The sequence below is a fragment of the Tenrec ecaudatus genome, chromosome X (assembly GCF_050624435.1).
Source record: "Tenrec ecaudatus isolate mTenEca1 chromosome X, mTenEca1.hap1, whole genome shotgun sequence".
NCBI classification, from domain to species: domain Eukaryota; kingdom Metazoa; phylum Chordata; class Mammalia; order Afrosoricida; family Tenrecidae; genus Tenrec; species Tenrec ecaudatus.
In genome coordinates this window covers 105,386,101-105,401,002 of record NC_134548.1, presented here as the reverse complement: position 1 = coordinate 105,401,002, position 14,902 = coordinate 105,386,101, and the positions used below count along the sequence as shown (strand labels likewise).

General features: G+C 37.5%; 1 non-coding gene across 1 annotated transcript; it reads left to right on the top strand.

Annotated features, from left to right (window-relative positions):
• Positions 1 to 7,772: 7,772 nt before the first annotated feature.
• On the top strand, positions 7,773 to 7,936 carry LOC142435095 (U1 spliceosomal RNA). Its single transcript, XR_012781242.1, has one exon. It is a non-coding gene; the product is annotated as a U1 spliceosomal RNA (small nuclear RNA).
• Positions 7,937 to 14,902: the final 6,966 nt, after the last annotated feature.

Below are 14,902 nucleotides of genomic sequence, written 5' to 3'. Positions count from 1 at the left end.
ATCTCTTTTTGATGCTAATACATAAGAAATCAGTATGAAAGATGAGTACATATTAGTGTCTATTAAGATAGAGAATTGAATATATTTTTCGCAGGGGCAATGGCAAAAAAGATCTGAAACCTATCCCATAAATAGGAAAAAAGGCAAACAAAAAAACATCTTTTTAAATATGATTTCTACGGCTAGTTTCAGATAGCCATTTTGTCTGGTATAAAAACAAATGCCATGGGTTTTCATCTAACTTAAGGTGGTACTAACTGTGGTAGAATGGAGTCTTTAATTATAATACACAGGAGTGTAACTGTGACTTTTAAGAAATAGATCAGTAGACTATTCTTCTGAGGTACCTCTGGGTGGATTCATACTGCCTACCTTTCAGTTAGTAGTTGAGCAGTGAACAGCTTGAGCTATCTGGGACTACTTAATTCACTAGCTATTATACGTCAAATGATTATTGAGTATTTAACAAAATCGAAGACCAAGAGATACTTACAGGACCATGGTTAATGGAAGAATTTTCTTTTATGGCCTCTTGATTATGGAGGTTTTGCAATATCTCTATGAAGCCAAACTTAAAGGTTACTGTTGCCATGAAGGAACAGTCAAGGCTAGGGGGATACAAAGCCTCCCTGTCATGGAATGTTCATGGTCAATTAAATGGATGATCAAGAACATTCCTTAATATGAATCTTATACAGGCCCCTCATTAAAAAGATAATAACTTTGTTTAGAATTAGGGTTCGCATATAACCCCCTCCCTTCAAGGCAGGTGATGAACAACAGAAACATGGGAAAAGAGAGACAGCAGACAGTGTAAGATACGAAAATAATAATAATTTTTAATTTATCAAGGGTTCGTGAGGGTGGAAGGGTGGGGGAGGGAGGAAAAAATGAGGAGTTGATACTAGGGTCTCAAGTAGGAAGAAAATATTTTTAAATGGATGATGGCAACATACGTATAAATGTGCTTGATACAATGGATGAATGGATTATTAAAAGAGGTGTAAGAGCCACTAATGGAATGATCTATTGAAACAAAAAGTTAATAATTAGGGTTCAGTTTTCACTGAGAAAATGAAAAAAGATATAATAGAAGGCAGATATCAAAAAATAATAAAAATAAATAAATAAAAAAGAAGGCAGATATCAAAGGGGAACAAGGACTCTAAAAACAAATAATCACAACTGTGGAAGATATCTGGTGAGGAGGATCAGATTCCCAACATAAACAAAGCCTGATTATCAGGAGCAGTAATACTATCAGGTACCCTATGTGTCTCTGATGGACCCTGGTATTATAGTGGGCTAAATATTAGGCAGCTAATGGCTCAAATTTCCCATCTTCTCCACTGGAAAAGGATGAGGCTGTTTGTTCCCATAAAGATTTACAATCTCATAAACCCAATGGAGAAGTTCTATTTTGTCCTATAGGGTTTCTATGAGTTTGAATCAACTGGTTGGGGTTGGGTTTTGTTTTGGGTATTAGAACGATAGACCACCGAATCTGGAGTACTGTGGTGGACATAGACTATAGCAGCTCTTTCATGAACAGCACCTTAAGCATCCCTTCTGTGATCTTTCCTTTTCTCTTCCCTAAAGAATGACACAAAAATGTACTGGTATTGGCTTTCCCCCCAGATAAGCAAACGCAAGAAACCGAAAAGTAAATGACAAGAATCATGAGATAGTGAAAATACTGGCTCCTCACTTCACCTGGGACTTCTGAATTTGAAGGTATATTTGGCCCTTACCCCACTGTCAATTTTATTTGAATTGTATTCCTCCCAAATGTCTTTGTGCAGTAAATGAAGCAACACTCACAAGTTAGTTGTTTATATGTTCCCCAGTTTTATCAAAAATTCCCTGTAGGTTCTCAAATTATCCCCATTTTCCTGAGATTTTTTCCTTTATGTTAAGTTCAAAGATCCGTTATTATACCCTAGGATATCTTCTTACTCCTAGTGATACAACACACAACACTGATTGGCCCTGCACCTTCCTCACAATTGTTACCTTTGCGCTCATTGTTGTATCACAGTGACACTCCACCTAATGGAGGGTCTTCCTCTTTTTAGCTGCCTCTCTTCTTTGCCAAGCATAATGTCCTTTGCCATGAACTAGCCTCTCCTGATAACATGTCTAAAGTACGTGAAATGAAAAGGTTTCACCATCCTCACGTCTAAGGAGCTTGCGGGTCCTATTTCCTCCAAGATAGATTTGTTTGCTTTTCTGGCAATCCATGGTACCATCAATATTACTTCCAATACCATATTCCAGGAGCCCTGATGGCATAGTTGTTACACACTGGGCAGCTTACTGTAAGATCAGCAGTTTGAAATCACCAGCCAGCTTTGCAGAAAAATGAGGCTTTTTACTCTTGGAAACAGTTCCAGATTGGGAAACTCACAGGGGCAGATCTACTCTGTCTTAAAGGATCACTATGAGCCAGAATTGATTTAATGGCAGTAAGAATATCATATTTCAAATACATCAATTCTTCTCCACAAGACGTTTCTTATTGTCCGGCTTTCAATTGCATACAAGATTATCGAAAATGCTTTGGCTTTCATAAAAAGCACTACAGTCCTCAAAGCGACACCCTTGCACTTCAGTGCTTTCAAGAGTTCTCGTGCAGCACATTTGCTCAATGCAATACATGCTTTGATACTTCCAAGACTGTTTATTGTGGATCCACATAAAATGCTATCTGTGACAGCTTCAATCTCTTCTTCATAGATCATGACATAGTCTTTAGTCTAATTGTGAGGATATTCGTTTGCTTTACATTGAGTTGTCATCCATTATGAAGGCTACAGACCTTCATATTCACAAATAAGTGCTTCAAGTCATCTCTTTCAGCGACAAAATCTGTGTCACATACATATTGAAGGTTTTTAATGAGCCTTCATACAATCCTGATGCCTTATTCTTCTCCGTACAGTTCCATATCTCCAATGGGACAGATATGGTAAAGAAGAGCAGAACTGCTTCACACCTTTCCTGATTTCAAACTATGAAGCATTCCTTGTTCTGGTCCAAAGATTGCCTCTCATTCCAGGTATACATTCCACATAAGCATAATGAAGTGTTCTAGAATTCCCATTCTTCCCAAAGTTATATATACTTTGTTATGATCCAAACAGCCTTTGCGTAGTTCTATTTATGATCCAAACAGCCTGTGCATAGTTATTCAAACAAAAGTAAATATTTTGTCATATTCTTTTTTTTTCAACAATGATCTTTTTTATATCAACCCTTATAGCATAGTAGGTTATGTAATGGGCTGATAATCACAAGTTCGGCAGTTTGATATCACCAGTTACTCCACGGGAGAAAGGTGTGGCTTTCTACTCCCAGAAGACTTACAGTATAAGAAGCCTACGGGGAGTTCTACTCTGCCCTACTGGGTAGCAATGAGTCAAATCCAACTCCATGGCAGTGAGTTTATTTCCCCCTGTATATTAAAATTTGTTTATTTCAAAATCGATTTTTATTGTACATTCTGTATTTCCATTGTTAAATATGGTGACATAGCCCTGTGCCATCTTTACATTAGCATCATAATTTCCACCACGACTGGGGCTATTACAGTTACAGTGCAGCAGGATAAAAAGTAAAGAGTACTTTGAATTTACTTGTTACTGTTTTCTTCTCAAGATTTCGTTTAGATTGCATTGTTTCATGATTGCAATTACCATTAAAATATTATACACATATATATTCTATCCAGTCTTGCCCTTTCACTCACTTCTAGTACCCCTTAAACACATAGCACCATACTGTTTTGGTGGAATTATTAACAATATTAAGGCATTAAGAGTAGTTAGGAGGGTGATCAATTCTTTGAGAAGCAGAAATAAGTTGTTTTAAAGTGGCATTTAACTTGAGTCTTCAAAGATAAAATAAAACGATGGTAGCTAACAGAGATCATAAAGAGAAAGATATTTCAAGGAGAGACAATCTTGTAAAAAAAGTATAATTACAAAACCTACGATGTGTTTGAGAATCAATGATGATAAGTGTATATATTTGTACATGAAGAATGTCTGTCTGATGTGTGTAAGCGACTTAGTAATACATTTAAATTACTTTGATAAAACTCCATTTTGTTCATCTAGGACTATGACACATTCTTTCACATTCAAGAAACCTACATATAGTCAGTTCATGTACCGTACAACATTTTACAGTATTAATATCGCAGGTTTCTAACTCATCACTCTGTAGCATAGTCTCCTTTATTAAGGTTATCCCATATTGCAAAATAGTTATTCAAGTACTAGTCACTGTATCCTCTTTTTAGCCAAAAGGAAGGAGAAATTAACAAAGAGATAGGTACTACACTATGTATCATCTCTGCTAAAAATAGTTCCTAGAAAATGGCATACGTAATTTTCACTGATTTACTGTAACCCAGATACATAACCATGTCAAATATGACAAGAGACTTAAAAATTATGGTCTGTATTGCACATCCATTGCTGATGTCAAATGGATCCTGGCTGAAAACAGAGAATACCATAAAGATATTTACTTGTGATTTATTAATTATGCAAAAGTATCCAACTTTGTGGCTAATAACAAATGATGGATAATATCATAAATAATTAGAAGTCCTGAACAATTAATTATGCTCATATAGAACCTGTACATAGACCAAGAGACAATTGTATCCCTGACAGATATCATACTTACCCAATCCATATTTTGTGTAAATAATCAGAATAGCTGGACTCTATGAAAAAGAACTTGAGAGCTCATTAACAACCTGAGATGCACTGATGACACAACCTTGCTTGCTGAATGTGAAGAGGTCTTAAGTGGTTATTGATAAAGTTAAAAAATACAGGATTCAGTATGGTTTACAACTCAAGGTAAAAAATACCACAATTCTCAAATTGGACCAGTAGATAATAGTATGATAAAAGGAGAAAATAGTGAAATTCTCACGGATTTCATTTTAATTGGATCCACAATCAACACTCATGGAAGCAGCAATCAGGAAACCAAATGACATTGCATTGGACAAAATTGCCGGATAAGATCTCTTTAAAGTGTTAAAGAACAAAGCTGTCACTTTGAGGAATAAATTGATCCTTTCTAAAGTCAAAGGGAAGTATTAATGCATTTGAATTATGGTGTTGGTCAAAAATATTGAATGGTCTGTGGACTGCCAGAGAACAAGCAAATCTGTCATGGAATAAGTACAACCAGAATATTGCTTAGAAATGAAAATAGTGAAATTATTTCTTCTCACATACTTTGAGAAGACGTCATGCTTATAAAAGTAGTGTGTAAGAACATGAGTTAATAGCCCATCTCACTGTTCCCATAAAAGGGATCCCCAGAAATCCTCTATTCTACCTCAGCCTGCATTTTCCTGTCCAGCCCCACCCACCACCAGTTGGTAAAAACAGTACAGTTCTTATCAATTGGTAAGTCTCCTAATATCTCTCAGATTGGATACTAGGCAGTTTTTCAATCTCTCTGCCTCTACACAAAGAGAGTATCTTCCTCTTTTGCACTTGAGCACACACAAGAGATCGGCGAAAAAGAGATAGACCATTAATGAGATGGATTGACACAGTGGCTAAAATGTGCTCAGAAAACATATTTTGCTATGAGTAGTCTGAGCTGATTCAGTGACACTTATCAATAAGTTGGCCTAGTGGGTTACTCATTTGGGCTTCTAGATGCAAGGTCAACAGTTTAAAACCACTGGCTGTTCTTGAGGAAAAAGTTGAGGCTTTCAACACCCATAAAGAGTTACAGTCTTAGGAACCCACAAGGGACAGTTATACTTTGTCTTATAGGGTGGCTATGAGTAGGAATTGACTCAATGGCATTGAGGTTAACTTTTGTTGTAGTTCTTATCTTCCTGGGAGTAATATCTACTCGAATTTTTACTTTATTTATTTTTACATTTTACAGTTGTAGGATGGTTGGGATGGGGACTAGAGTAACTACCTAGGCTTTACATTCAAAGAACTTCATCTCTACTGCCACAAGCGCAGATGACTTCATGCAGACATGGCTGTGCCTGTGATTTTTCATCTCAATTTCTTCTTTCTAATTAAGTAGACCAAACCCTGCTGGTTGCTTCTCACACTTTGTCTCCAATCAAGAATATCTAGATTTTGGACTTCATATTAAGCTCCTATTCTTCAAGATGCTATTTGTATTCATATTTTATAAAATCCACTATTACCATTCATAATATTTGTCTTAGATTACTAATATTTGTCTTTGAAAGGCAGACACCTTGGGTAAAAGGGTTGTTTCCCCAAATCCCACCAATCAGCAAGAAATAGCTAGTCAACCACATTAATAAAATGATCCTTTCTTCATTGTTAAGAGATCAGGCACACACTGGTAGGCTATGGGAAAAGATAGGTACAGTAAGAGCAAAGCACATGCGCATTTTGCATGCCCAAAATCTGGGCATGCACAGTAAGGATACATTATGTTACATGCACATTTTAGCACATATGCACAGAGGTCATCAACACACACAACCATGCCCTCCAAGTAGATGTGGGAGGAGACCAGTAGGCCCAGAAGGATGGATATAAAGGATCAAGAGTCTTACAGTCACATGTCTTTCCATGCTTTCCAGAGATGGTCCATTCTGACCTGCAGAAACATTGCTATCAAAACATTGCTTTCACTCATAAAAGCTTACTTTCTCATATTAACGTGTTTCTATCTGGTTAATTATTTCCACTTTGGTCTCTGGAATGGGTCTATCTCCTGGTCTTGTGGAAACTGTAATATGGAACCTACCTATTCTGTTTGCTCCATTTGTGTAATTACTCCATGGAGAAGTTTATTAAAGCTTGTTGGAAACCCATTCTCATCCCCTATTGCAAAGAAGTTGGAAAGGCAAAGATGAGGACAAACAAGACAAAACCTCGGGGTGGGGGGCGTTGTGTGCCACTGATTTGATGGTAATGTGGCAACTCCCATATAAAGACTTTTCTATTTTTTTGTATTTTTATGAGAACTGAGAAAGAGAAGAGTGACGGCTTGGATATTTAGGAATAATAAACAAGTGATGGCATGGATGTGAAAAAATGATGGCAAAGAATGAGAAAATATGATTTGTTGAGTATTCATTTGGTTTACATGATCATAAATGCGGGATGGCAGACACAAATCTAACAGGTTCTGTGATATTCATTTGCTGAATAAGAGATTAATATAATCTATATTCATTTTCCCTAATGTTAATGGTATTGAAGAAGAGAGCATAATATATGACTATTTGATCCTAAGGGGGACAGGAAATTTAACAGAAAAGAGGGAGTGGAGGTTCTTTTAAAAGTGCATTGGGGAACAAAGAGATATCAATTTCACCTTCTGATTCTGAGTTACATGGGATTATTGAGGGAAAAGTAAACTAGTGTTTACTTGAGATAATCAGATGGGGGGAAATGATCACCAGAAGGGGAAGAGACACCTCCATTGAACCTGCCTAGTTTCAAGTTCGAAAAGCAAATAAAAGGAACATTGAGAGAAGGTTCCCTTATGGAAAAGCTTCCTGCTGAGGAGGAAACGGGAGTTTGTAACATCAGATTTGAAAGAACTGTGAGAAAAACCTGAGTGCCTACAGAAGATGTAGTAATTTTCAAATTTTAGTTCTGTAGTTTCCTAAATTGTGGTTAAAGCATTATCCCTAGGTTGATAAAATTGGTGTCTGATGTTCGATGGTACTTAAATTTAGGTGTCTGAATTGGGAAAGGCACATAACATCTCTAATTTCCATTTCTTCAATACGTACCTGGCAGGGGAGATGCCATGATCACGAAGGGGCTTTTCCCAGGGAGAGACTTATCCATTGCACTCTGGATGTGCTGACCCCTGCGATTTCCCCAAATGTGGGGAACTTGACTGCATAATTTGTGGTAGTGGAGAATTGCATTCACGCTCTCCCCTAAAAAAAATCCATTTCTTCATCTTCTTAGCCGCCCTGTGAAGATCAAGAGAGGCTACCCATATATAAAGCACTAAGCACATAGAAGGATTATGTATTTACTTTACTTTTTATTTGGGATGGTGCTTACTTAGCACACACACTGGTGGTTTTTAAAGGTTTCATTGCAATGCAGGAAAGATATCACAGATATACTAATGACGTGTACCTACAGCGCTTCTGCAGGAGCTACTATTTGGACTGCCTCCTTTTCATTCCCTTTTGTATGTTCACTCTGTTTTTCACTTTCCTTCTCTCTTCATTGGAAGAGAGGGGAAAAAACCTTAAATCTGGCTCTGTACACTTTCTTTTTGATTCATATGGCCGTATTATTGAGTTGCATATTATGCTCTCATTTTCAGTCAGTAGTCACACAGATCCTCAGAGCCATGGTAGCAAAGTTATTACTTTTGGGGCTGCTAACCACCGGTCATCAGTTTGAAACTACCAGTGAATCTGTGGGAGGTAGATGAGGCTTTCTACTCCTCTAAAGAGTTGGAGTCTCAGAAACCACAGAGCAGTTCTACCCTGGCCTATAGGGTCACCATGAGTCAGAATCAACTCTATGGCTGTGAGTATTTTTGTTTGTTTGGTTGTTGCTTGTTTTCTCCTTTGAACCATGTGGACACTTCAGGTTTTTCTCCAACAACCTCTGCATAAAAAATATCCATATGTATGAAAATGCAATCAAATGATAGTTCTCTATGGCATTATATATACATATATATATGGAATATGCCCCCCCACACACACAAAAAAAAACAACCAGAATTGCACTGTACTGAGCAGAGCTACTGTAGCGTGCATTTTTCCTGCTAGGTGAACATCTAACAGCTTGCTCTGAGTTAGCGTACCCAGTGGTGTCACCTGGAAAGGTTTTCTCTGGCCACAGTGAATTATTTTGTAAAGGCAGTTTCCTTCTAACTTTGGTTTGTATTTTTTTGTGATCACTGATTTAAAATAACAGCATGCAGCCGTGAAGTTTTGTTACCTGCTCAGCAAAAATGCCAAAGAAACTCTTGTGAAGCTGAACACAGCTTACAAGGACAGCGCTATGGGGAAAACTCAAGTGTATGAATGGTTCCCTCGTTTCAAAAGAGGTGAAATGTCTATTGTTTAAAAACCTCAACTGGACGACTGCTAACTTCCTGAATGGATGAAAATGCTAATTCATAGTGTCTTTGGAGTTTCTTCCACCAGGTCAGACTGTTCATCAAGCTTTCTATTTAGAGGTTCTAAAAAGATAGCATAACAATAAAAATGGTCTGGTTTATGGCAGACGAGGACTGCTTTTGCCACCACCATAATGCACCTGCTCATGCACCCATTTGGTGCACCAGTTTTGGACATAAAAACAGCATTCCCCTCTTGCCCCCATGCACCTTAATCACCTGACCTAGCCCCATGCAACTTCTTTTTGCTTCTGCGAATTCAGAGGGACATGAAAGGACAGCAATCTGATGTAGAAGAGGGGGAGAAAAAAACAAGGGATTTGCTGTCATCCATTCAAACAGGTGAGTTTGCAAACTGTTTCCAAGGATGGAATCACAGATTTGACAAATGCAGTTAAGTGTAATGGAGAGTACTTTAAAGGTGATAAGGTTGTTTTGTTTTAAAACATTAATTACATAGCTTTGAAAAAAAATCCATTTTGGCGAGGGGGGGTGTCATGGCAACTTTCTTTCCTTCAAAACTCCAAATTTCTGAAACATTAAAAATATGATAACTTGAAACTTAATGTTATACATTAAGTTGAGTGGAAATTTTAAAGATAGTTGAGCACTGAACATAGAGCTCTCTTACTATATGATATTTTCTAAAAGAGAGATTTGAATGTTTCATGTTTCTCCTATATATGCTTTTCCTTTAACTAATATCATAATCAGAATATGTGTGAGCAAAGCTCCTCCACATTAAGCTGACAAGGTGCAGTCAATTAGGAATTGTTGCTGTGCTGATACGTGTACTGTCAGACTGTGACAACAGCTGTGAAGGGTGAAAGATATCCTGGGAATATTTGTAGAAGCTCAAATGAGTAATCATCCATTGAAAGTGATAGATGTTGTTTATAGATCCCTTGAGGAGGAAACGTCTTTCTCAATATGACTTAAAGGCTTAATCTTGGTGCTATATTGAGAACATCATCCAGGCTAAACAAATCATGTCCATTTATATGCCATTGAGGAGAGACTTTCCACTCTAACCACATTTGAACATTTAAGCCTGTCATGTCTCTATGCAGCAATGCCTCATTCTATTTGCTGAAGAGTTTATAATATATAGTTATGTAACAGAATCATGTACAGTATTTATAGTCTTCCCAGAGAGAGGGGTCTTGAGTTCTATCATAGGAATCATGTTAAACACATAGAGAATCTTTGCTATTTGGCCAATTGTCACGCATCAAAATTCTCAGAACTGAAAAGGGCATAATACTTTGATATTTGCAAAATCCCAATTTCCACTGGTTCACAACCTTCTAAAATAAACATATCTCTCCATTGACCGGATTCAGGGCACAGCTGTGCCAGCTGTAAGATCGAAAGCTTTCTGAATTTCCATCTCCTCTTTCTTTTCATAGCTAGCTGTGGAGTTGTGGGAACTGTTGCTTCCACATGCATTAAATGTGAATCGAAGCAACATGACATCCTTGACAACTTCGACCTTCTATTTTAATTTATCAGGATGTTACCTATCTTTGTGTGTATGGCTACTCTGCACTCAGTAGTACATAGTGGTCATCATAATAAAGTATGGGCCCACTGATACAAAGGGAAGTTCACCTATTTCGCTTCTGCTACAAGTGTGACTGTTTCAATCTCTTAGTTTCCTGATTTTTGCTTTCTAATTTTCTCTACTCTAGAATCCTTACAGAGGAGCTAAAGGACACATTTCAGAGCATTTTTGGTATCCTTTTTCTTAGAAGTCAAACTCCTAGAAGCCAGGGTGGAAAGCGTAGGGGAAAAGCAAACATGAGTAAGGTGAATTACCCAAGGACAATTCAGAGTTTTTCTCTGACTTGAGAAAACCAGTTGTTCTGTTAGCTTTGTGTTCTTTACTCACTGAGATTTGTAGGATTAGAGGAGGATGATGCGCTTAATCTATTCTCAGAATGTCCTAGGTCAGCCTACCACAACATAAGAGCCAGAGCTTATTTGTGGAAAAAATCGCTGGGATGCTGGTTAAAAACCAAGAACACCTGAAATAAAATCTCTTAAAGTGAAACAAAACAAAAAAACCTACTGCCACTGAGTTGAGTTCAAACCCAAGCAACCCTACATAAGGGTTCCTGCAACTGTCAGTCCTTCTGGGAGCAGGCAGCCTCATCTTTCCCCCAGAGGGCTGGTGCGTTTAAACTATTGGCCTCAAACAGAACCGTGAGCAACAAATGCTTATCTCACATCACCACCAGAGATCCTTATTTCTTAGAGTTCAGGAATTTTTCCGAATAAAGTGGGGAAGAAAGAAGTTGACCTTAAGTAAACTGGAGCTAAGTAAAAATAACCATAACTCTTTGCAGAGATGACTAATTTAAGAGCAGAGGCAAGAAAAATTCAAGATATACCTGTAGTGTCCATCCAAATCTAATGAAGTGAGGAAGAAAAAAACACAGGAACCTGTCCAAAAGAATCTCAGTAATCTATACTACAATAATTTAAGTAACTAAATAATAATATTGAGTCATAATTCAGAGACCATACTGATAAAAATAAATATTTGGAACTGTCTTACAGACGAATTCCATCTATAAACGTAGAAGAAATCAAATCACTAGAGCCTCACAATTAGAAAACCATAGTACTCATTGTTGCAAGCAAGACCAGTAGATCTCATAGCTCACTAGTTATAAAAGTAGTGGGCGAAACCTTAAAAAAACAAGAAGATATTTGAAAAGTCTCAAAGTGTCTTCCCCAAAGATTCAATTCTGTGTTTCTTTCTAACATCTACCCACAACTTCTTTGATACTTCTCCCCTGGAGTGTGACTGCACTTAGTGACATTTCTAATGGAAAATCGTCTGAAAAGGGAAAAATACTAACTTTTCAGTGTAGAAACAATCACCATATTAACCAAGTGATCAAGGGTAATATCACCAATAATAAACTATAATAATATTCATTATGTATGCCCTAGTATGTCTAAGAATAATATTAATATTTTAGTAGATATTTTCAAAACTCAAATTGCAGTCCAATCATGGGAATTTGTCAGAAAAATGTGTCAGGGTCATAAAAGAGAAAGAAAAAACTGAGAAATGATCACAGATTGAAAGAGATTTAGAAGACATGACTACTAAATTCAATGGCATATAATGAATGAGTGTGTTATTACGGGTAGACTAGAGAAACAAATCCAGGGAGACATGTATATATATAAGAAAGAGCTTTACATACAAGAGCAGCTGAATATTGAGAAAACATCCCAGCCTAGTCCAGATCAAGTCCATAAGTCTGATATTAGCCCATATGTCCAAGACTAATCTATAAAGTAATCTTCAGACTCACGAAGCACATGCAACGACACCAAATGCGGGAAGATCACAGGCCAGTGAGTGGGAAGTCTTGTGGATCCAGTGGCAGTGTAAGCATTTCAGCCTTGGCAAGGGTCTCCACTTGGTTCCTCCAGAACCAGAGGTCTGGCTCCATCATCTCTCTTCCACATATTCACGTATTCTCCACAGGGATGTTTCAAAGGGAGTGAGCTCAGAGGGAGAGAGAGGGAGAAAGAGAGAGAAAGAGAGAGAGACAGACAGAGAGAGAGAGAGTCTCTTGCCACCCAAAAGGAATACAGGAACTCCCAGAATCCTAAGGAGAAGGCCATGCTCACACAGAAGCCTCATTGGCTATGACTTAATTGACAGGCTAGACTCCACCCTATTCACTCCTAATGCTCTCAAATTGACAAATAATTATATAACTACCACAGAATTCTGAAAGTATACCAAAACATTAGTGGAAGAACTGGAAACACCTTAATAAATACTTTAGCTTATGTATAATTATTACAATGCTAATTTATGAATTTTAAATAAATATAAATAATTGCATAAGATTATTAGGAAAATCTGGTTGGGGAATATATAGGAATATTGTCTTATCTTTGCAATTCATTTATCCATCTGCAAACCAAAAGATAACCAAGCGGCAATCTAGCTCAGAAGCAACAAAGCCCACATGGAAGAAACACACCAGTCTGTGCGATCACGAGGTGCCAAAGGGGCCAGGTATAAGGCATCATGCAAATATATATATATATACCATAGTGAATGAAGGGGAAAGTGTAGACCCAAAGCCCATTTATCGGCCACCGGAGATCCCCTCACAGAGGGGTTTAGGAGAGGAGATGGGTCAGTTGGGGTGCGATGTAGCATCGATGAAGAACACAGCGTTCCCCAGATCCTGGATGCTTCCTCCCCCCAACTACCATGATCCGAATTCTACCTTGCAGGGCTGGATAGGGCAGAGGTTGTACAATGGTGCATATGGGAGCTGGAGGCACAGGGAATCCAGGGTGGATGATACCTTCAAGGCCAGGGGTGTGAGGGGCGATACTGGGAGAGTAGAGGGTGAGAGGGTTGGAAAGGGGGAACTGATTACAAGGATCCACATGTGACCTCCTCCCTGGGAGATCGACGGCAGAGAAGGGGGTGAAGGGAGACTCCGGATAAGGCAAGATATGACAAAATAACAATCTATAAATTTTCAAAGGCTCATGAGGGAGTGGGGAGCGGGGAGGGAGAGGGAAAAAAAGAGGACCTGATGCAAAGGGCTTAAGTGGAGAGCAAATGCTTTGAAAATGATTAGGGCAAAGAATGTACGGATGTGTTTTATACAATTGATGTATGTATATGTATGGATTGTGATAAAAGTTGCATGAGCCCCTAATAAAATGTAAAATAAAGATTGGTAATGGAATAAAAATGTCACATTACTAGTTCAGTGGAATCATTATGACAATTTTTCCTCATCAATATATAACAATCTGGTTTGCTGCTGGTTATAAGAAACAAATAAGTTAACTTATAACTTGTTTGTGATCAATTGTGTTATAAACATTAGTCTGTCCATATGTGTTTTGTATGCATTGCAGTATAGCAAAACATGACTTTAGTCATGCTAATAAAGGACTAAGGACTGACACCTTTATTAATGTATTATAAAATATTATATGTATACCAGTAAGTAGGCATCAATGAGGCAATGGATTGCAAACTCTCATTTTGACAGCAGGCCAACTCTTCAAGGTCAGTGAGTAATGAGAAAAAATGCTAAACATTTATGATAGAAAATAATTTCTCAAGAATTTGTTCCTGCTGCCTTTCCATCTCCTATTTTTTTTTAAAAAAGCAACACAAATAAAAATGCAAACTAACAAATTTCATTGGTTTGTTAAGAATCATTCTGCAGTGAATTAAACCTGAATTCATTCTGTTATATGTTTTTGGCAGCTTGGAACTCTATATATTTTAGTTTTCCTGTGTTCCATAAATGCAGATTGCTTGATGATGTGTAAGAGAGCTAATTAGATATAAATACCAACCAGCACCCAAATAACAAGGATCATAATGATCATACAGTGAACAGCTGCACTATTCGATAAATTGGTTTCTTTTCTAATACTGCAGCAATTCAAACATTTTCTAGCTCCAAAAATGTTTCTCCCCTTCATAGACCAGATTCAATTAAAAAAAATCCTGCTAATGCAGGACTTCAGAAGGCCAGAAAAATCTGAGGCTTTGTGAACTTTTCTTATAAAAGCTGGACAGAATTCTTATTGATTCAGGGCTTCTCTGATTTCTTAACTGATAGTATAGCAACATATAGGAGTGATGCTTAGGGGATCAGTGCAAGAAAGGAATATGGATTACAATTGAAGATAGAGAAATAAATAGCTATCTATTATAAAACTGAGCCTATTCCACTTTGTTTTG